The sequence below is a fragment of the Ostrea edulis genome, chromosome 1, assembly GCF_947568905.1.
Source record: "Ostrea edulis chromosome 1, xbOstEdul1.1, whole genome shotgun sequence".
Classification (NCBI taxonomy): domain Eukaryota; kingdom Metazoa; phylum Mollusca; class Bivalvia; order Ostreida; family Ostreidae; genus Ostrea; species Ostrea edulis.
Genome location: NC_079164.1, coordinates 1217952 through 1240182, shown reverse-complemented (window position 1 = coordinate 1240182; position 22231 = coordinate 1217952). Strand labels below are relative to the sequence as shown.

The 22231-nt window shown below is 42.7% G+C and overlaps 1 protein-coding gene across 1 annotated transcript in view; it reads left to right on the top strand.

The window, feature by feature from the left end:
• Window positions 1–12147: 12147 nt before the first annotated feature.
• The window catches only part of LOC125664551 (uncharacterized), a 34198-nt gene continuing 24114 nt past the window's right edge, over window positions 12148–22231 (top strand). The window contains exon 1 of the mRNA XM_056153136.1: window positions 12148–12584. The gene's annotated coding sequence lies outside the window, so the exon portion shown is untranslated. The remainder of the gene's footprint in view (window positions 12585–22231) is intronic.

The window sequence follows — 22231 nt, the reverse complement described above, 5'->3', positions numbered from 1 at the left end:
TTAAGTGTTTATAAAAATGTTTATTGTCCTGCAAGCTTTGTACATATCAGCATGCATGCATAAAAAATAATATATATTAAAATTATATCAGACTATTTTTGACTGATTTTTTTTTACTAGCTACTTTTCACATGTGTTTGTTTTTTGGATTCCTAGATTTAATAACTATTAAAGGATGAATGAATCAGTGTGAGGGGGTAGTATGTGTACATGTATGTATGTGACAAAAACCGAATATTAAATAAATATTTAAAAAATAATGATATATATTTATTCATGTAATTATGCAACTATAAGAACCATTATGGGGATGGGGGTGGGGGTGTTAAAGGTTGATGTATATCATTAATTTCTCTAAATTTAAGCTGAATGGATTATAAAATTCAGATGGTTTAACATGACACAAAATCTGATGGTTTAGTTGCATGCACACAGGTACTAATGTGTATTAGTGTGACATACATGTATATACCAATTACCAAAGCTTGATAATGAATACAACGCCCATTTCATTACAGATTTGGAAAATAATTATAGTCAAATCACCCCTACTGCAAGCCAATTATCAGACTGTATCCTGACCAAAGGCATCCAATGTTATGATGTCACAATCCTTTTGTTTTAACTCACTTGGCAGACATACATGTAGAATATAAAAACTTTAACTTTGACAATAACATAAGAATGGTTAGAGATGGAGGGTTGATATTTCAGAAATGTGTGTTCTTTATGTCATATGATAGCAACATTTTTACCTTACGACCTTGACCCTTCATATTGAAGTTTTATGTGATGTCACCATGCCACACACAACACATACATGCATTTTTAATTCATGACTGTTATCAAAGATTTTAACCCACTCGACAAGTTTTAAACTCTCTTCAGACAATTCTTGTTTAGATAATTTCAAATACTATCTCGTATATATATATATATATATATATATATATATATATATATATAATATATATATAAGTCAGAGGTGATGTTTTGAAATCAGAATGTGGTTTAATTTTTTAATCAATGAATATATAGTTTTACTTTTTTAGCTCACCTGAGCTGAAGGCTCAAGAGAGCTTTTCTCATAAATATTTGTCTGGATTCTGTTGTCATCATTATGGTAATAATTTTCCCATTTTCATCTTCCCCAGAACCAATGGCCCAATTGAATGAGATTCATTTTCGTTTAAATGAAAGGTCATGCCCCCTTTGAAGGGAGATAATCAAGGAAAGGCAAAAATAGGATGGGGTCGTTTAATGTTATGAAAATATGCAAGCATTCCCAGGTTGTGTAGATTGGAGTTAGTTCAATTCATGACCTGGGTGTAGGATGAGGCTATAATAGGGGGTCAACGTTTTATAAGGGATAATATAAGGAAACATCTTAAACAATCCTCTTCTCAAGAAGAATATGTCAATGATTAGTCATATTCATATGCAAGGATCTTCAGGTAGTGTAAATTTTATTTTGTTCAATTCAGAGGCTAAAGAATTAGTGTATGGAGGAGATCAAAGTATGATGTGGGAATATACAGGAAATTAAAACAAATTCTTTTCAAGGTTAGCAGGACCACACTAAATCCTTTCAAACTGCAAATGTTCCTAATTTGTGTTGATTCATTTTTCATTTCTATGCGCCCATGACTAAAGTCGGGGGGGGGGGGGGGGGGGGGGCAATGTCTGTCTGGAACTTGCTCATATTAGTAATAAGGCTCTCATATTTCATATTTTTATTCCTTATAATAAGACATTTTTTTGATATAAATTTTTTTTTACTTTTGTGTTTGGCCTACTTTTAACAAAATATAACCTACAGTAGGCAATTCTCGTGAACTATATGTAAGGTAGTCTAGCCTTTTATGTTTAGTATTTAGATATCTTATGGCAAGAACTTTCATTTGATACCATACTGTTTGATATTGTGACCTTGGTTTTGAAATTTAACCCAGATTTATTATATTGATATTTTACATAAAGATATACAATATGTGTATATTCTTTATTACCAGACTTTTAATTTAGTACATGACCTTAGTCTTTAAAATAGCATGATTTTCAAAAACTTTAAATTGGTATATAGTTTCTCAGCCACTTTGGATTGGGCTTTGATATAGATTTTACATATTATAGATTACTAATGAAAAGAGCTTTACTTTAGAACTTCTGACTTTGACCATGTTGACCTTCTTTTGAAAAACATTCATTATTACCAGATCTGTTATATCTTGAGGGAAAAGGTATTGGGTTAGTTTGTTTCACATGAAATGCCTAATGACCAGAATTTATTTTATATCATGACCTTTGACCTTGTGACTATATCAAACATATTAACTTGACTTTCTTAGTGCATTGCTTACAGTGCTATTTAAGTATGTTCATCATTTTATTTCCATTAATTTACACAACTGTTGTTATTTAGATCTCAGCTGAGTCCAAGATAGGAAGAGGCTTTGGAGAGAACACAGAATTACTACAGACAAAAGACTTATGAAGTTATAAGGGGAATTGCAGAACTCATAGCTCCACTTCAATCTAGATATGTTGACAGTTATTTCACAGAAACACTTTGCAGCTGACAAAGATAATCAAATGATGACCACTACTTTAACTCTATGGTAGCAGCATATTTCAATTTTTGAAGTGACAAATTTTATTCCTGTTTGTGAACCAATATTCAAAAGAAACACTGCTATGGCATTAGACATAAATTAGAAGAGAGTGGTGGGGTGGCAAAATAAGAATCCATACTGTGAAATGTATCAATTGTTAATATACATATATCAATATAAATTCAGTGCCAATTTTCATCATTTCTAGGGGGAAAGTTTGTTTGTAACAAATGTCAGAAATATGCACTAGCTCTTTCTTTCTAAACCATGCTACTAAGTACCAGGCAGTAAGACATGATTTGTTTATTGTCATTTGTTAAACAGAGACAGATCCAGTGATTTGAAGGGGGGGGGGGGTCCAGAAAAATGATCTAAAATATGCATTAGGTCATATCTGATGAATTGATAAAGTAAATATGTTTATTATTGATTGCTAGTTACATGTAACCTTTTATGCATCAGTTGAAGATACTTTATGAACATTTTCCGTCACTGGGTAAAATTCAACAAACATTTTGTGTATCTGGAAGTGGTCAATATATATTTCAACATCAGAGTAAACATGCATTAAAGCAAGTATGCCAATCTGATGTAGGCAGAAAATGGGATGTGGCATGTTATTTCATGAATGCAAAGGGAAATGCTTTACAAGAGAGTCAAAAAATTTCTGGTTAATGCTAAATAACTATCTAGATGTCCCAGAGAAAAGGAGAGGGTGTGTTCTACCCCCAACCAACCCCCCCCCCCACCCCCTCGGGATCTGCCAATGTCAAGTTTGGAATGTGAGTGAATGAATTAAGATTCTTCATGATAGACAATTGATTAAAATTTGATTTACAGATAATTTTAACTTCATATATGTGTGTTAATTAATTGACTATTATCTCAAATCCTGTGTCAGAAATGATCTCTAAAAATCAATATTGTAAAATGTTATATAATGAATTACATCGGTATGTTTTTGCATTTATTATATAGAATGTATACAAAGACATGAAATTTATTTCTGAATGTTCATATGTTCTAGTAATTTTTCATGAATTTTAATCATTTAATCATTGATTGGTTATACATATATCTACTTCATATTTATTTCTATTTATGTAGTTCAACAATCTTCATTTAAGTAGTTGGCCTTTTTGCACTTATTGAAAATTTTGATATTTCAGTTCAACTTTTCACCATCAAACCTTGTTTTTCCCACTGAATTTATTTTTGTAACTTGAAATACACCTCTTCAAGTTTCTGGTTATACATAATTTATTTCTTTTGAGACATTGTATTGGGTTTTATAAAATCTTAAATTTTGATCATTATTTTGTAAAATACATTGGTGTGAAATATGTGCAATTTTAACAATTAATAAATTCATTCAGGGGATGCTTACTCCTCCTAGGCACCTGATCCCACCTCTCGTGTGTCCAGGGGTCCGTGTTTGCCCAACTATCTATTTTGTATTGCTTGTAGGAGTTATGAGATTGATCACTGTTCGTTATCTTCACCTTGCATGAATATTCACACAAAAACCCTCTTAGTTATTGCATATAGTGTATATCTAACATATAAAATATTGCTTTTCTCTATTTCTTTGTTATATGACATTTTAGAGCTGTTTAAACATAGCACTTTTTTCCAATATTTCGTGACCTTTTTGCACCGAAAATTATCTCAAAGTTGTTTTTCCATGTCGAACCCATACTAAACATGATAGAAACTTTTTATTTGGCAAAGGAGTAGGTACGGTTTTGGCCAAATTCTGCCCGGCGTTTATGGGGGGAAATTATTTTGCGTTGCAGATATTTTTCTGTCAAATTCCTAAAAGAGTAACTTATAGTAACTCTCAAAAGCATATGGAAATCAACTCATCTACGCGCATGCGTAGTATATAATTAAATAAAGTAAGGGCTTTCAGACTAATTGTGGTGTTTTCATGGTTTTTGTATTGATAAACTTGTGAAATTGAACACCTCTTCCCTCGTCGCCCGGAATCATTTTTATATGGATTAAAAATTTACTAAATAACTTACAATTCTTCTTAGTTTCATCCCGGGCGACAATGGAAGAGGGGTTAAAATATCAGTTGAAAGATGCTAACAAATTCGCCATCGTGACGCAATTTGTGTTGATCGTGGCGGTTGAAGAGGAAACGAGAATCATTTGAGTAGTAAATATATTTCCATTTAATACCCATTCAAATCAGTACAAAAACCAATAATTTCGCATTTATTAAGAATTAATACTTCTATGTGGGATACAGTTTTTATTTTCCTACTCAAAACATCGCTTAGGGAGAACTCTCGTATATTACGTCAAAATTAACGTCAAATTTGGTGACGTCGTCAGGTTAATATAAAGTTTTCCGTTGAATATATTACAGCTATACTATGGTAGATAAAGAATAAAAATGGTCATTTTCATAAATGGCACATTCTCAAATACCAGATTTAGTATTTTGGTGAATTTTCTTGACAGGGCAGATTTTGGCTAAAACCGTACCTTGTTCTTTCATATTGGGGTCAGTAGGAACCTGTGCACAAAGTTTCATGAAAATCTGAGAGATAGCATGTGCCGACCTCTGCCTGATATCATAATGGACACCCTCTTAATACATTATCAAAACCGCAAGATTTGTTATTTTTCAGCGTTTTAACACCCTCCAATATTTCTTCGTCATTGATCTCACAATTCAAGTTATCTAACATCTCATCAGAAAAATCATACATAATTTCTGTTATCAATGTTACACAAGTTACCATTAACAATAGTATTTCCGTTGAGATCTTTTAAAAAAGAGTACATAGTATTTATATCTACAGTACACTTACTATTTTTGCTTCAAGCATTTAAAAGAACCAGAGCCACGAAGTACTAAAATTGACCCTTTCGCCAAAATAAATGAGACTTTCACAGTTGATGCTCTAGGATTTATAGGTTATAGAACAATTTATTTTACAACTATATCTTTTCTAGTTTTCGTTTTACAGTCGTTTAAACTTTGTGTTGTTTTTCAGCAGAAAAGCTATCATGATGTTGACGTTATGAGAATCGCAGTGTAATACCCAAAAAATGGACGCATGGGTTAATATATATTCTTTGGGCTTATTCTGGTTGTAAATCACAACTAATAAAATACTAGGAACTTGTATATTTTCTATCACGATGTTCAAATTTGTGATATATCCCCCCTCCTCACTACATAACACTTTACAATTTTTTCCCGCTGTATTGGACATAATCAAAAAATCGTGATAAAAAATTAAAATTCCTTGCAGTGAAAGGACCACAGCAAATAGTATTGGTTTATCGTCTATCTCAAAGACGAGTTTATATTTTCAAGTTGCATTTATATCTATTCTTATCAATTTCCATTAAAATTTATATTAATTGACGATAAAAAAAAGAGAGACAACTGTATAATTTTGGTTAAACTTGAGTAATTATAGCAACTAATTAGAAAATGGATTTTTTGAACATCCACCTCGTAAACTATATTTTTTAAAATAAAACACGGTGGACCTTTAAAATTGTCGGCACCTCTGAATTCTTAATTTTCTGAGCGAGGTAGACCTGTAAGTCCACGGAGGATCTAAGTGGATATCTGACATCTGTGTCTCCTTTGTGCCACCGTGCACCTTCGTGTGATAAAAAAAGATAATGAATACTAAGTGAAATATTAGTGGGTGAAAATTAAAACGTATAAAATGGCGACTTGTATATATTCATATCATTTAATGATATATATTTTATTGTAAATTTGAAATAGTAATTAAATTTTTTAAAATGCACCTTCACTGTCTATCTTTAAAGAATTATCATACTGATTTGATAACTTACTTAAATTGTTTACATGTTGGAGTTTGCTATTCGAAACAATTCATCTTAATTACTCTTAACTTACAACGTTCGTTATGTATTAGTTTTTCACGTTTATATGTTTGAAGCAGATAAATTGTTTTTAAAACCCCCAGAAATAGAGTGGACAGTGTTGCTAAATGGATTTTAATTATCTCTAAATAGAAACCTCAACATATTTGTAAATCGGGATTATTTCTTGTATATAGATATATCAAGATATTGATACATATCCGTATGCAGACTTCCCCGCAGACGTTCACACCTAAATTCTCGACAACCCGTACACAAACACCTGTACGTGTTAGTCAGCACATTGTTTCACAGCACGAGTTCATCAAATAAGAGACTTTCAGGATCATTTGACTTTAAAAATGAGCAAACAAATATCACATGGTATAAATTGGCAATGATTTCAATTTGATAAATAGCATGAGTTATACCAGCTAAAAGAAATGTGGACCATAAAATGACAAATAAAAGCATTGAGTTTTGGGTCCATTCTGCTCTTCGTGGACTGAATACATTTTGTTATCGAAGATGGAAAAAATTATTTTAAAAATGCCTAGATTGTCCGTTTGCATAAACATGTATTACGGTGGTAAAAAAAATCTAGTAAATCCAATGAAGTTGTTGTAATATAGATTATATATTTATTTTATTTTTGACTGAGAGGGCTTTAGATAGCTAGGCACGTAACATCGGTTTAAAAAGAGAGGGGGCAGTCCTAACTTGCGCCAACCGAATAATTTAACACGGAAAAAAGGGAAATTAAATATATCAGAATGAAGTGGAATGGTTAATTAATAAGAAGAATATTGTTCATTTCAAGATTTGATTAAACTTCCCGTACCTGTATACAATTACTGATACCCCTCTCTCTCTCTCTCTCTCTCTCTCTCTCTCTCTCTCTCTCTCTCTCTCTCTCTCTCTCTCTCTGTCTGTCTCTCTCTCTCTCTCTCAGTTATAGATTCAGTACTGTTGTATAGCGTGTATGAATAGAAGCAACTAAAATGCAAATCGTCAAATCATTTTGTCTATATTTTTTGTTTGTGTAAACTAGTTGCATTTGACACCGAGATTTCAAAGCAGCAGACTTGGATGGGTCGACACTGCACACTTAAAGAAATTGAATTTGGGAGGGGGATTGGGACAGTTTGAGTGGATGAAGACCACCACCACCACCACACACATGTACACAATTTAAGGTTTTGAAGGTTGGTCAATTTAAGCACATTTTCCTGTTGCTATTGTAGGCTGGATTATTAAATTAAGATATATTTATTGGCAAAACACATGTCCAGTTTATTAATTGGCAAAACATATATAATATAGCATTCAGCCCGTATGTCATAATTTAATTTTACTTGTATCACGCAATTTGACTTGTTGAGCACGCCGAAAAAAATATTTGTTTATATTGTATAAATGTAACTTGGTATGGGGACATACCTCCTTGACAACTAAGACGACACTACTTTTCCTTTTCTAATTTTACATTTTGGACAATGGAACACTGATGCGTTGATAGGCCTTCGAACTAGGCCTTTGAAATAGATAATCAACGAAATTAAACATGCACAATAAATACTGTATTATCTTACCCCCTCCCCCTAAAAAAACAAAACAAAAACAAAACAAAAAACAAAACGCACAGTCTTTGTTTACAAGTAAAGTTACATAAAAATAAAAAAAAAATAAAAAACCTTGACATGTACGACGATATCATATGCGAAATTAAAAAAAAAAAACACCGGTATATCGAGTATTTTCATATGGGGGTTACTTGATCCGCCTATCGAAGCATAAAATGTGTCATGAATGTCTTGCAACAGATGACGCCATGTCTCATCGATAACATGTGTATTGCTATCTATGAATTGCTTACATAATTTACTGTGTCGGATTTAACTGGCGGCAATGCTGCATGTTATGGTTAAGTCATATTGTAGTTTAAAATCTGTTATTTTGAATTCCTTTTTGCCTGACCAGGTTATGTTAATATTCAGCCCGAAAATTGGATGTACTCTAAGTCAAAGAAGGACTCGCTACCAATGTACGTAAAGTTAGGTGAAATAAAACAGTTATTTCGAATGTTGACAGTCTAAAGCTGCGTAGTAACAATTTTGTAAAATGAATAAAGCAAAATTATTCCATATGATATCAGTACCATACAAAAATACTTGTGTGAAGCCTGAATATTTTCTGATATATCTCAAAGTGACAGAAGACGCCATGAACATTTCAGTCACTAGGCCTAACAGTTTCGGTAACTCGTTTCGTTCAATGATAATGTTTATGATAATAATGTAAAACTACCAAAAATTGTACACAGTTTTTAAGCAACGATGCAATGAAGATGCTTTGTGAACGACTTTAAAAGATGAAAACAACTAGGTATTGAAAATGAACATCTATAACCTAGTAAAAGGGCAAAACAAGCTGCAACCGAAAACTATTATTAGGTGAGGGAATTTCCCTTGGTTTAAAAATAAACACCGAACTAAAATGACCTATACATGACAGGAAATAAAAAACCTAGTTTCTTTCTCCATAAGATACTTGAATCAACCATATTATCTGTAAAATTCAAGTTTACCACAACCAGCGCATTATGACCGTGATATTTTTCAGCAATCCGGAATATCGTTTTTTGAAAAATAAAAATAGTGCTCCTAGCTCGCCCTAAAATATTTTTGCATTTATGTTCAATTGAAAAGGTGTATATTATAAAAATACGTTAAATATTTTGGGCGAGATAAAACCAGTATGCCAAAATCTTTAGAAACTAACCAGTTTTTGGTGAAAAATGACAAAAATAAGGTACCATATCCGGTTCTAGTATGTATACAGCTTTAGTTGTGCTCCTATTTTTAAAATCTAACATGTTTTTTAAACCCCGGATTCTGATACATATTTATAACAGCAATACTCCTGTTCAACATTTACTTTCATTTTTATATATTTTAAGGGCCATAATATGGGGTTTGTGAATCAGGTTTTTTCTGGTAGTCTTTCGGATTCTTAGAGTGCAAGTCTGAGATTTATTTATTTATTTTTTTTTGTTTGTTATTTCCTTTCTGTGGTGTTTTATATTAAAACCCATTGTGTTTTTGTATATTTTACTCATTTTATTTAAATCTCCTTTATTTTCTGTAGATTTGTATCTAGTACATATCCTTTTAGCCAAACGAAAATTTCTCCTTGCGCGTCTACAATCCCTATTAAACCATGGTTTGCTATTGGTTTCACTTATAATAACTTTAATTCTTTCTATACCCAAAAGTTTCTTTCGCAGCACTGAACAATACATCGTAAATAGAACTTGTTACGTGGTTGATGTTTTCTGGTGTTACCATGCCATTCTCACTATACATATCATCAAGTTTACTTTCAATGCCTTTTACAGTGAGCGTGTCAACACTGTCACTAAAATCAGCGTTTTTCTGAACACCATAATATTACGCTAGAGTGATTTATACCTGTCTCTTTTGTAGCTCCCTATTACTGCTATGTAAGGAAAATGATAGAGAGATATGTACATCAGAAAACAAATTGCAGAAATCAACAACTTCAAACTCATCTAACATCTCAAAAATATGTACACTGGCTAACAAATAATCTACAGTACTATTATTAGCACACGTTAAATCCCCTTTGTATTTGTCACAACCGACACGGCTCTTCACAATATGCATTTCATTATTTCTACAGAAGTCAATTAATTTATGTCCGTAATTGTTAACTGTTGAGTCCTTGACAGTTATTATCAGAGTAATATCATATTTGTCAAATATTGTATTTCTTATACAAAGGTATCTAAATACATATTTTCACTACAATTGTTGTCATTCATTAAAATATCATCTACAGTGAAATAATCCTGCAAGCTGCCGACTCTGGCATTAAAATCATCCATCATGCAAACATTGTTTAAAGTATTAGAAAAATTATGAAATTCGTTTTCGCAACCCCCTTGACACGCAGAAGGTCGTTTCCCTGATTTTCAAAAAAGAGTAGGCTCACTGGGGGCCGTCAGGGAAACCCAAACACCCACAACAAAAGTAAAAGAATTACCAAAAATGACAAAGATATTAAAACAACTAGGAACAGATTCAGATTCAAAATCAAGTAAATAATTGAGTGTTCATCATACGTCACAATGAGGCCGGCTCCTACAAGATGATAGAAATAATTTTGCTTATATTTGTGCATTTGGCATTTGCCGGTGTTATAGAGCCATACCCCCCCCCCCCCCATAGTGACACTTACCCCCGGAAGTCGGGCTCTAGAGTGACCCTTCCCCCTGAGGAAGTCTGGCTGTAGAGTGAGCCTTTCCCCCGGAAGTCTGGCTCTAGAGTGACCCTTCCCCCGGTAGTTTCGCTCGAGAGTGAGCATTCCCCCCAGCAAATTTACTTTAGAATAAACCTTACTCCCAGGGGGAAGACTCACTCTAGAGCCATAAAACCCTCTTGAAGTCTCGCTCTAGAGGGACGCTCCCGCTTTCATCCACTTCTGTGCAAACTGTATAATAAATTTTAGTTTATTGGACAGGGAATTATTTACCTACCTACATGTACCTGCCTATTTACCTACCTACCTACCTACCTGTCTACTAACCTACCTACCTGAAGTTGCACAAGTTTAAAAGCATAACCGAGATTTGTACGCAGATGAGAAGAAACATCGAAATTTCCTCATTTTATTTTTCAATCTTCTAACACTAACCAAGGCATAGGTATTGTCTCGGACAAATTTCAAGGTCTATGGGTCAAACAAAATGACATATTAATTCCAACGTGTTTTATTCACCGTTTTCTTCTCTTTAGTTTAATGAACGACTTCAGCAAAATCATTTAATGCCCTGCTGAAAAAGGTCTTGGTATCTAAGCAATCTCCATAAAGTGATAGTAGTTTACCAGGAATAAATGAAGGGGGAAGTCCTGCTATGGGGGAAGTCTGACTCTACAACTATCGATAGAGTATGTCTTCCCACGGAAAAATCTAGCTCTAGAGTGAAACTTCCCCGGGGGTTCTACTCTAGAATGAGCCTTCTCCAAGAGATAGGGCTTCCGGGGGAAATCTCATTATGGGGGAAGGCTCACTTTAGAGCCAGGCTTCCGGGGGAGGGGGGGGGGGGTCTCATTATGGTGGAAGGTTCACTCTACAACACCGGCTTACGGAGGTCATGGAGTTCATACAGTTTGAAGTGTAACATCTAATTAACACCATGCGAGCATTATATCTTTCCAATCAGACAAATTTAATATTGGTGTTTAGCTAATTTTCTCTTTGTTTCATATATGTGTCCCTGTACACATAGAGAGGGGGCAGAGAGAGAGGGGGAAGAGGGACAGCGTACAAACATAACTTTACATACGGTATACAATCGTTAAAAATGTTTAAATGGATACACATGTAATTATCTGTCATTTATCTCCGAAAAAAGATACCAAATACTGCTATGTTGATATCAGAAACTTCGACGTCATTGTATAATATGCAAATTAGTTGAAAGTAGAATGTACATAGTAATTCTCTTTACGATACAGTCTGTGATGTAGTGTTGGTAATAGTCCATGAAATGTTTCTGGAACTATGATTTGATACGCCTCCTTTATCTGCAGAATTTAAAGTCTGCGTCAGTGCACGAGTTGTCGAACTCTGAAAATCTTTTATAGGAGTTATGACATTGATCAATTCGTTATCTTTACCTTTTCATTGAACAATGCACAGGACACAGTCTACTGGTCACAGGCTACAAGTTTCAGGTGGTGTCATATGATGTTTACTGAAGCTATTCATAATACAAAAATCTTCAAGAAATCTAGATACCGGGTAATATTACTTAATTGTACAAGTATTCCCGATTCACCATGCACGGTACGAGAAATATTCCGGTAATTATGGTTCTTCTGTCACTGCATATTCACCTATCCCGGATTGTTTTAATATCCGGTACTATACTTCTGTACCAGCGAAGATGTCCGGATAATCAAAAGGACTGGGAAGAGTGGTCAAACAGATTTAGATGTAATGGCTCTACCGTATATCATTGTATGCAGGACCAGGAAGGGCGTTACGTCACATTTTGTGCAAGAGAAATTTTGATTCAACCAGGTAGGTGTTTTTATAGAAATTAATCATAGCTGTCTTTATTTCTGTCTGTTCGATATCAGCTACACAGGTATTACATACAGATAACAGACTCCTCAAAAGTTAAGGGAATCCCCCTTCAAACGAAAGGTGATACATTAATTTTACAAATATCCCTACATAACAGATGTGTGTGTGTGTGTGTGTGTGTGTGTGTGTGTGTGTGTGTGTGTGTTTGTAAGCCCTGTCAATTGAACCAGTGAATAAGAAGGCACACGTGTAAATCAACACGGTGTCGGCCAAAGGAACACGAAAATGGTGGTGTTCAGTTGGATTTTTATAAAAATCAGCATAAAATCATTAAATAGTTCATCTACCATCAAAATCCTGAAGTGTTTACTTAACAGGATTTATGAGATGTGTGTAACAGGTGTGTAAAGATTTAGCACTCGTCCATCTTTTTTCCTTGCGAGCATGGCTTACATACTTTCGAAGTGCGCATGTTCTGTTTTAAATGACGTAATTTGTGATGTCACCATAATGGAGTTTTCCGGGGAAAGAAGTTTGCCCATCTGAGGTAAGTAAACACGGCTGAAAGAAAATTTTTGCCTATTAACAATGGGTATTTTATTAGGTAGACTGATTAAATGGTGTTTCATACCGATCGTGTTATGTACAAGCGACAGAGTACCCGAGTTCCTGAAAATTTTGATGATGAAAGTGATAACTCTGCGTGAACTGTTTGCTTTTTCTAAAATATAATCTTTGCAGTTAATGTACTCTGTATACTAAGAATTCATATTGATTTTGGATAGAATTTCACATTTAAAAACAAATAGATATGCGCCAGGTCCTTAGGAATCAACCCCACCCCACCCCTCCACATGGCACTTTTTTTTATGATTGGACCGTATGGATCCCCCTTTTCATCTGTCTCCCTACTTTGAAGTTTTTTCCAACGCCATGACATAAATAGATAAATAAATAAAATGCAAAAATAAAAACGAAAGATATAGTCTATATGTATTCGGATTGGCATTTTCACTTTGTCCGGGCCGGGTTGAAATCCCCGAGGCTGCATGTGTACATTACGCCGCACTGCTTGCAGTACGTACAGGGAAAAGAGTACCAATTCATTTCCCATAGACCTCAATGTTAACCTTTGGCCCTCTCACTAATTAACTATATCGATTTTAAACAAATGACCGCAAACATTTCAAAGTTCATTCCAAGTGTTGATAAAAAATGACAAAAAATATATAGGGTCCCGTGCCTTTTATAGGCCATATTTGTACTTTTTTACAACACATAGCAATCTGCAGTAAATTACACACTTCATTTTAAGCACACCCCTACCATGGTAATTTCCCCAGTCATTTCTCGATTTTGTGCGATAATTTTTCATCCAGACAATTAATTTGAACCTCTATAATATTTCTTTCAATTCCAAATAATTTCACTCTTGATATTAGCCAATCACGCATTTATACCTCCGCTCAATCTTGGGGTAAACTCCGTCCGGGTCACGCATACGGGGGTTTGGTACTAAAGTATTTAGGGTGTTAGTGTGACCCAGTAAACCCGTGAGTTACCCACAGACTTACCTATGCATAACGCTGTAAGAATCCCTGTATCTCTGCAATCTATTAGTGCTCGTCGTATACGTGCTTCTTGCTTCTTCAAGCTATATTCGTAAGAATACCTCTTGGCGGGAACTGTCATCCGGGCTCCGGAAGCTGTCTGCCAAACAGGTCGTACTGGGGACGACTCCCCAGATACTACACTCCCCCCGTTTTCTCTGAAGGACGGAGAAATGGGTCTAACCAGTAATCAAGGTGGGCGCGCCACGCCCCCTCGGAGAGACTTATCCGAGGACGCCGGAAAACTCCGGCAAAGAGAGGACCCGGGCATACTCCCGGAAGAATTTAACTGAGACCTCTAAGGTCCCTACCCGGTGTGGAACAGGGATACCCTGTGACCCACACCCCCTAAACTTCTGACGGGGAAACCCCCCGAATTAGTCCCCAGTGCAAACCAGGACAGCCTGTCCTGGGCCATGCACCCATGCCCGGTGGTAAAGGGAAACCCCCATAAAATCCACCCCCCATGTGGACCAGGGTCACCCCTGGCTCTCACACTGAAACTGTGACCTCCCCCCAAAACCAGGGGAAAACATCCAGGAGCGACTTACCACTCCTGGATCACCGCCAGGGTCACCCTGCGGGCACCATGCCACCCCCGAGGCATCTCCGCAGTCATGTACTGGGAGGTAACGAACCCAGGGGGTGGCCTAGGGAACTCCTCCCCACCGACCGGAGGGCCCCCTATATCCCCGTCCAAAGGGCTCTGCCCGAACTCGAGCATGGGGGACGAATCCCCCTCACCCTGATGCTGGCCAGTGGCACCCCCTTCGATCATCTCTGGTCCAAGAGGGTACCACTCGACCGGCTCCTCCTCCTCAAAGTCAAGCTCCCACCCCTCTGGCTGAATCAGTTCAAGGGGGGGAGGCCCATCGTCCGAGAAGGGGGAGGCATCTCTCGGCTCCTGACGGACGAACGGGGCCTCCTCAGGAGCTACCGGCGGCGCCGTGGGAGCAGCGGTCCCCGGAGCCGGAGCCCCCGAAGAGGGCCTCGTTCTGGCGCGTGAGGGACCCCCCGACGAGTTTGGCTTCATAGAGAAGTCCCTCAAGCGCCTATGACCTATTCTCTCGCTGGCGGCCAACCTCTTGTAGGCCGCCCTCGAGCAGGGGTCAATCTTGGCAAGCAAGACAGCCTGTGCCCTCCAATGGAGGAGGAGCGCGGGGTGGACGTCCCCGCGCAACTCGTAGACTGGGGGAGGGGCTTCCCCCACACTACGACACAGACTGTCCATGGCCTCCACCAGGTCTGGTGTGAGGCCACTGTGGGGGTCCGGGAACACCTCCTCGGCCCGTAAGGAGGCTGCCAACTCGGACAGAGTGGCACCTGGGCCGAGGAGGGTCCTGGCCAACCACTTCAGGACCCTCTCCCGGATGGACGAGACCTCCCGGGAGGGGGGGACGCCACGCCGGAAGACCGGCGGCAAGTGGGTCAGCGTGACATGCTGCCGGAGCTTCCGGGTAGCTACCCCACACAGCAGGGGGCACTCCGAGTCCCGACTGCTGTGGGGGCTAGGGGGATTGCGAGCCCCCGCATCCCTGGGGTCCCCAAAGTCCTCCCGGATCTTTACTGGGCTGGGCCTGCGGGGTGGCGGAGTGGCCCTCCGCCTCCTCCCGCTCTGGGACGAGGAGTCGTCCCTCTGGGAGCGTGCCCGTTCCCTCCTCCAGCTCCTGGGGGGACCCCCCTCTGACTCAGCGTCACGTTGTCTCCTGCAAAGAGAAAGAAGAAGGTGTGAGCCACCCGTACCCTTACAGGAGCAAGGGGAGCACACATAACTATCTAACCTCTCTGCATCTTCCAGAGTCACTCCCACACACTTCCCATGAAACCACTCCTCACACCTATCACACTGGATCATAAGTTTGCCATCGTCCGCCTGGCGGCAGAGGCAATAGCGCGTTTTCCCCGAGGGGGCACTCGGGGGAGCCGGTGACGGCGCGCGATGTTTACGCGGTCTTCCCCGTCTGCGCTTCGGTGTAGGGGTTGGTTCCTCCGGGGGAATCTGTGCAACCTCTTGATCCTGGAGACTTGCCGGGTCCTGTGTCCTCGGGATGCCTTCTGGCTCTGACACAGCCCCGGTGGGGGTTCTGGCATGAACCCTTTCGTCTATGGCCTGACATGAGCCCTTCTCAGCTAAGTACCTCTCCCGGGCATTGGCAAGCCAGCGAGGTAAGTCACGGTCCTCGCACTTTTTCATGCGGTCATGGTTGACCAGCATAACCGTCGTCTTGGTCCTTACTCGGTAGAGGTGGGCACTGAGCTTCTGGACCACCAGCCCTGGACCCTTCCATGAGGGGCTGAGTTTACGGCATTTCCCCTTCACGGTGGCTGTGTCCAGGACATAGACTGTATCCCCCCTCCTGATAGGCCCGAAACCTGACCCTAAGGTCGTAGTCACGCTTCATGCGCTCCTCTGTAGTCCGAAGTCGGGCCCGGGCGATCTCGTGGGCGGCCTGGATGGACTTCTCCAGGTTCATCACATAGTCCTCTAAGTCTAGGTCCTCGCCTCGTATGGGGGGAGCATACATCAGGTCTGCCGGGGTGTTGGTCTCCAGACCTAACATCAACTTGTTAGCCGTAAACCCTGTGCTACGATTCACAGACGATCTCAGGGCGCCTGCTATCTGGGCCAAGTGTATGTCCCAGCTGTTCTGAGCCTTGTCTATGTAGCACCTGACAGCATCCATTAACGTCCGGTTGTACCGCTCTACTTGGCCATTGGTCGAGGGTCGGTAAGGGGTTGTTCGTGCCTTATGGATTTTCAGTAGCTCACAGACTGCTGCAAAGAGCTTGCTCTCGAAGTTGCACCCTTGGTCAGTAAATACCTGGAACGGGCAGCCAAACCTGGCAAAGAACTGGTTCACTGCTGCTGAGGCGGTCACTTCAGCTGTCTGGGAGGGAAAAGGTACACACTCGACCCACTTAGTGAATTGATCCACCATAACAAGCACGTACTCGTTGCCACTGTCAGTCCTGGGCAGTGGGCCCAGGAAGTCCAAGTGCACTCTCTCCATGGGAGCTCCTGCATGATACTTTATCATCTCTGGGGATGCTTGGAAGCATCTCTGTCGCTGGGGATGCTTGTTCCTGCTGCAGGGCCCACAAGTGCTTACAAAGCCCTCTACTTCCCTCATCATGCCATACCAGAAAAAGCGCTCCCTAAGGCGGGCTTTAGTCCTGCTGATTCCCTGATGGCCTGAGGCAGGGACGTCGTGGCACAGCCTGAGAACTTCCTCCCTCAATTCCTGGGGGACTACCAATAGCCGACTCCTCGACTCTCCCTCCCCCACCAACTTCCAAAGGACTTGGTCCTCATCCTTCATGAAAAATTCCCTGTCAATCCAGTAATTTTTCAAAGCCGGGCTTGCTAGGAACAGCTCTCCCTCCGCCGGCTCTCCATCACTTGACAGCCATTGGCCAAAGAGCTTCAAGTCCGCATCCTGCTGTTGGCTCTGCATCATCTCGTTTACGGTCATGCATACGAGGGACAGGGAACCACTGCCAGTATCTGTAAGTGTCCTAACAACAGCTGGTATCTGAGGACTGGTGAGCAGCCGTACCTGGGTTCTGAACGGACCAGATGCCGTGTCGTCACTCTCAAGGTCCACTATCTGGCTTGGTGGCCCGAGAATTTCTCGGGAGACATAGTTCCAAGCCGCCTCACTGATCTCAGGGCTGTGGCCCTCCGGAACGACTCCGGGCTTGCACTGGGCCAAGTTGATAGCCGAGTCCTCAGCCAAGTCAATTTCCTCGTCCGACGAAGGCTCTTCTAAGTAAGTCCAAGTACCCGGGCGGGCGAGTGGAGCCACGTCATCAACTTCCTCCACAAAGGTGTTCCATGACTGGTGAGCCTTCGTGCACTTCAGGCAACCTCCGCAGGGCAGGTGGCTGGGATGAATAGCAAAAGCGGCGCCAGAGGCACAAGATGAGTGTGGCAATCTGGATAGGGCATCAGCGTTGATATGGCGCCGGCCTGGGCGGTGCTGTATTTCCATATTATACTGGCTAAGGTCCTCTAGCCAGCGGGCCAGCTGATCCTGAGGGGACTTGAAGTTCAGCAGCCAAATGAGACTATGGTGGTCTGTCCTGACCCTGAATCTCCTTCCCAGGAGGTAATGGCGGTACATGCGAGTGAACCTCACAACCGCCAATAGCTCCCGCCGTGTAGTGCAGTACTTCCTCTGGTCTCTATTCAGGCCAAGGCTCCCATAAGCTATAGGTTTCTCAACCCCGTCCTGAATCTGGCTGAGCTCAGCCCCTATGGCCTCCCCTGACGCGTCCGTATCCAATACAAACATCCCCTCTGCTATAGGCATGGCCAGTGTAGACGGACTAGTGAGTGCTTTCTTCAAAGCGTCGAATGCTGACCGCTGCTCGTGACCCCATTCAAAGGGTTTTTTCCCTGTCACCTGATAAAGCGGGCACGCTAACTGGGCATACCCAGCTATGAAGGTCCGATGGTAGTTTGCAAACCCCAGGAACCTTTCTACCTCCTTAACATTGATTGGGGGAGCCCACTCCCTCACTGCTGCGATATAAGTGTCCCCCATCTCAATACCCTTCCCGCTCACTTGGCACCCCAAGAATTCAACCTTAGTCTGGAACAGCTCACACTTCTTGGGCTTGAATTTCAGGTCGAACTCCCGGAATCTCCGGAATACCGCTTTCAAGTTTTCCAAATGACCTTGAAAGTCCTTACCGAGGACTAAGGCGTCATCCAGGAAGGCCAGGACTATACTCCATGTGAGTCCCCTTAACACCAGGCTCATGGCGCGGGAAAAAGTCGCCGGCACATTGCACAATCCGAATCCCATACGAGCAAACTCTAAGAGCCCGTACTTCGTGACAAAGGCGGTCTTCTTCCTATCCTTAGGGCTGATCTTGATTTGGTGAAAAGCTGAGTTGGCATCGAGCTTCGAGAACCACACATTGCCAGTTAAAGTGTCTAGACACTCGTCAATAAGGGGCAATGGGAATACGTCCTTCCGGGTCACGTCGTTGAGTTTACGGTAGTCTAGGCACCACCGAACTTGCCCGTCCTTTTTCCTGATCAGGACAGGGGCGGAGGCCCACTCTGACACCGAGGGCTGGATCACACCTGCATCCAATATCTTCTTAAGATGTGCTTCCTCTTCGTCCACGGAGAACAGCGGGGTGCGCCTCATCCTCTCCTTAACTGGACGAGCCTCGCCTGTGTCGATCTCATGCTCCAGAGCCGTGAAATTGCCAAAGTCGAATTCCCCCGTAGCAAATACGTCCTGAAATTCGTTGAGCAGGTCTGCGGGCATCCGTCGCTTCTTCGGGGTCAGTTCCTTGGACGAGCGATCAAGGAGGTCCTTCAAGTGTTCGGGGACCTCAGCCCCCGAATCAGTGTGGGGATTAGCCACACTGCAAACATTCCGGACTATGTCCGGAGTCGGCGTCCGAAATCCGGCCTCCGAGGCTGAACCTATCACACTGCCCTCTGGGATGGACACATCCTCGTCCGAGGCGTTGATAATGCAGGTCACTGCTGACCTTCCCCCAGTGTGATAAGTGTGCGGCACCAGTAGTAGGTTCGAGAGTCGTGTGATCTGAGGGCTGACTACGAAGTCTTCCAACTCCTTATCCAAATGACAAGGGCATAAGACGACTGAGGCAGCTGGGACCCTGATAGACTTTGTTACCGAAACCTGAGCCTCCTGTCCCCCTCCTGGGTGTCCGAACGTCATAGGGACCTTCTCCTTTCCCAAGGTCATGGTGCCATGCTCCAGGTCTAAGTGAGCCTTCTGCTGATGCAAAAACTCCATACCTAGCAGCATTTGGTCCTGCAGGGGAGCCACATACAGGTCGACGTTGTGTTCTGTGTCTCCCAGGCAAACTGCCACAGGGCCAATGACGAAGCCCCTCATCCGAGCGTTTTCCCCTGCCTGAACCAAGGTCACATGCTGCTTGATGGGAGGCTTGGGGTCGAGCTCCTTGTAGACCCGGGTGGACAGCACACTCACCTCCGCCCCAGTGTCTACCACTGCCTGTAGTCTGACTCCCTGGACTACTATTTCGACCATGAATCCGGTGGTTGGGCGTATCTGCCCTATAGGCACAGGCAAGTCTTCATGGCCTTCTCCCGCATGCCGGCATGGCATATCTACTGTCCCGTCCTCCGCCTGGCCACTGACCACCCCCAGCCCACATTCCTCCTTGGGCTGAACCTGCGCCTTAACTGGCTCCGGGCACTCACTAGGCCTGGGCGCGAGGTACGCGCCGGCCTGCTCCTCCTGAATGAGCGAGGGCTCCTGATCCGGCAAGTCCTCCGAATCCTCCGGAAATTCCTCCCCATCCCCCTGGTTCTCTGTCCCAAACCTGGGCAGTTCCGGCACCACGATATCCTCAGGGAGCCTGAATACCGACAACATATCCTTGGGAGAAGGCTCGTATTTGTCCTCCTCCCACCCTATAACCCAGTCATCGGATTCCTCCTCCTCCTCCTCCTCCTCCTCCTCCTCCTCCTCGGATGCCTCCTTGAACCGCACTTGGAGTGTGCCCTTCCTGGAGCGGCGCATGCAGGAGGGCGCCTGCCTGTGTCCTCCTGCAAACCGACTTGTCCCCGTTCGAGCGTCGCACGGCCCTGGCCTAACTGGGGAGCGCTCTGGAGTCAGTACCCTGACTTCCCGCTGCGTAGGCCCTCCACTAAATTGTGACTGGCGGGTCTTGGCTCCCCGCCCCCGTGGTTCTGACGAACGTTGATGCGTCTCGTGGCCGTCCTTAGGCTTGGCCTTGGCCCCTTGACCCTGGTTCGCTTCAGCTCCGGGCATTCCCTCTTGAAGTGCCCCATGGCCCCGCATTTGTAGCAACCTACTGACTTCCGATTTCCGCTCAAAGGTGGCGATGAAGGTCTCCGAGGAGAGGGGGTCCGCCCTCGGAGTTCCTTCTCTATCTCCTGAAGGCGCTGGCGCATCTCCCTGAGTTCCTTGTCAGAATCGGGGGCCTCCTCCTGGGCTACCTGCCTCACATCCCGCCTAGGCTTTGACGACTTAGTCTGCCTTGAATGCTGGTAATACTGCATCCGATCAACAGCTTCCTCAACCGTCTTGGGCTGGCCATCCAGGGCATAGAGTCCTGCGTCCCGGTCCTCGGCGCCATAACACAGCCGCGGAATGGCGTGAGTATGAACATCTGGCACGGATGGGAAGGCTTGTGTGGCCAGGGTAAGCACCCTATCTGCCCAATGTCTCAAAGACTCGCCTGCATTCTGGGACGCTGACTGGAAGTTCAGCTGGTGTGACAAGTCTGGCGCTGAGGATCCAAAACGTTTCTCAAATCTCCTCAGGATGTCGGTCAATGAGAGGTTGCGATCAGTGTCCAGCAACAGGGTGTAGTAATCACTGGCGGTCCCTTCCAGGGAGAAGCAGAATTGGTCATGCTGTTCAGGCTCGGTTCACTGTTGGCTACGGGCCAAGCGAACGAATTTGTGCAGGAAGGACTTCCAGCTACTTTTCCCATCGTACCGCAAATCCTTGTACTTAGGCTCGTGTCTTCCAGTGCCCGTCGCGTATCCCCCAGACCTAGGGTACTGAGGGCCGGCGTGGGGAGGTGGGGCACCGGAGCGGGCCCCTGGGCCAACGGTCCAAGGAAAGGGGTATGTGTGTCGGGAACACCTAACTGGGGCCGAACGTGAGCTACTCTACCCCCCTCGTCCCCTAACCCACAGGCCGTGGTGCCAGGATAAGCGGAGGGTCCCTGTTGATAGGGTGGAGTCATCATGGTAGGGTAGGGCATAGCTGTGCTAGCGTAACCGCCAAGCCTAGGGGGTACCGAATGCTGGGGATGGGGGGTATTCCCCCCAGCCCAAGGGTCTTGCACATGTGAAGGATGGGCATGTGGGGGTGGGGACCCTGTGAGTAGGTTTGGCTGGCCTGTGGGGGGTGATAATTCCCATAGGAAATCCCTGGCTCCGAAAAAGGGGCGACTGGGGGATCCTGTCTGGGAGTGGGACGCTGTGAGCGTGAACCTAAGCCCCCCAGGGGTAAACTCTGACTAAGCTGGTCTACTGCC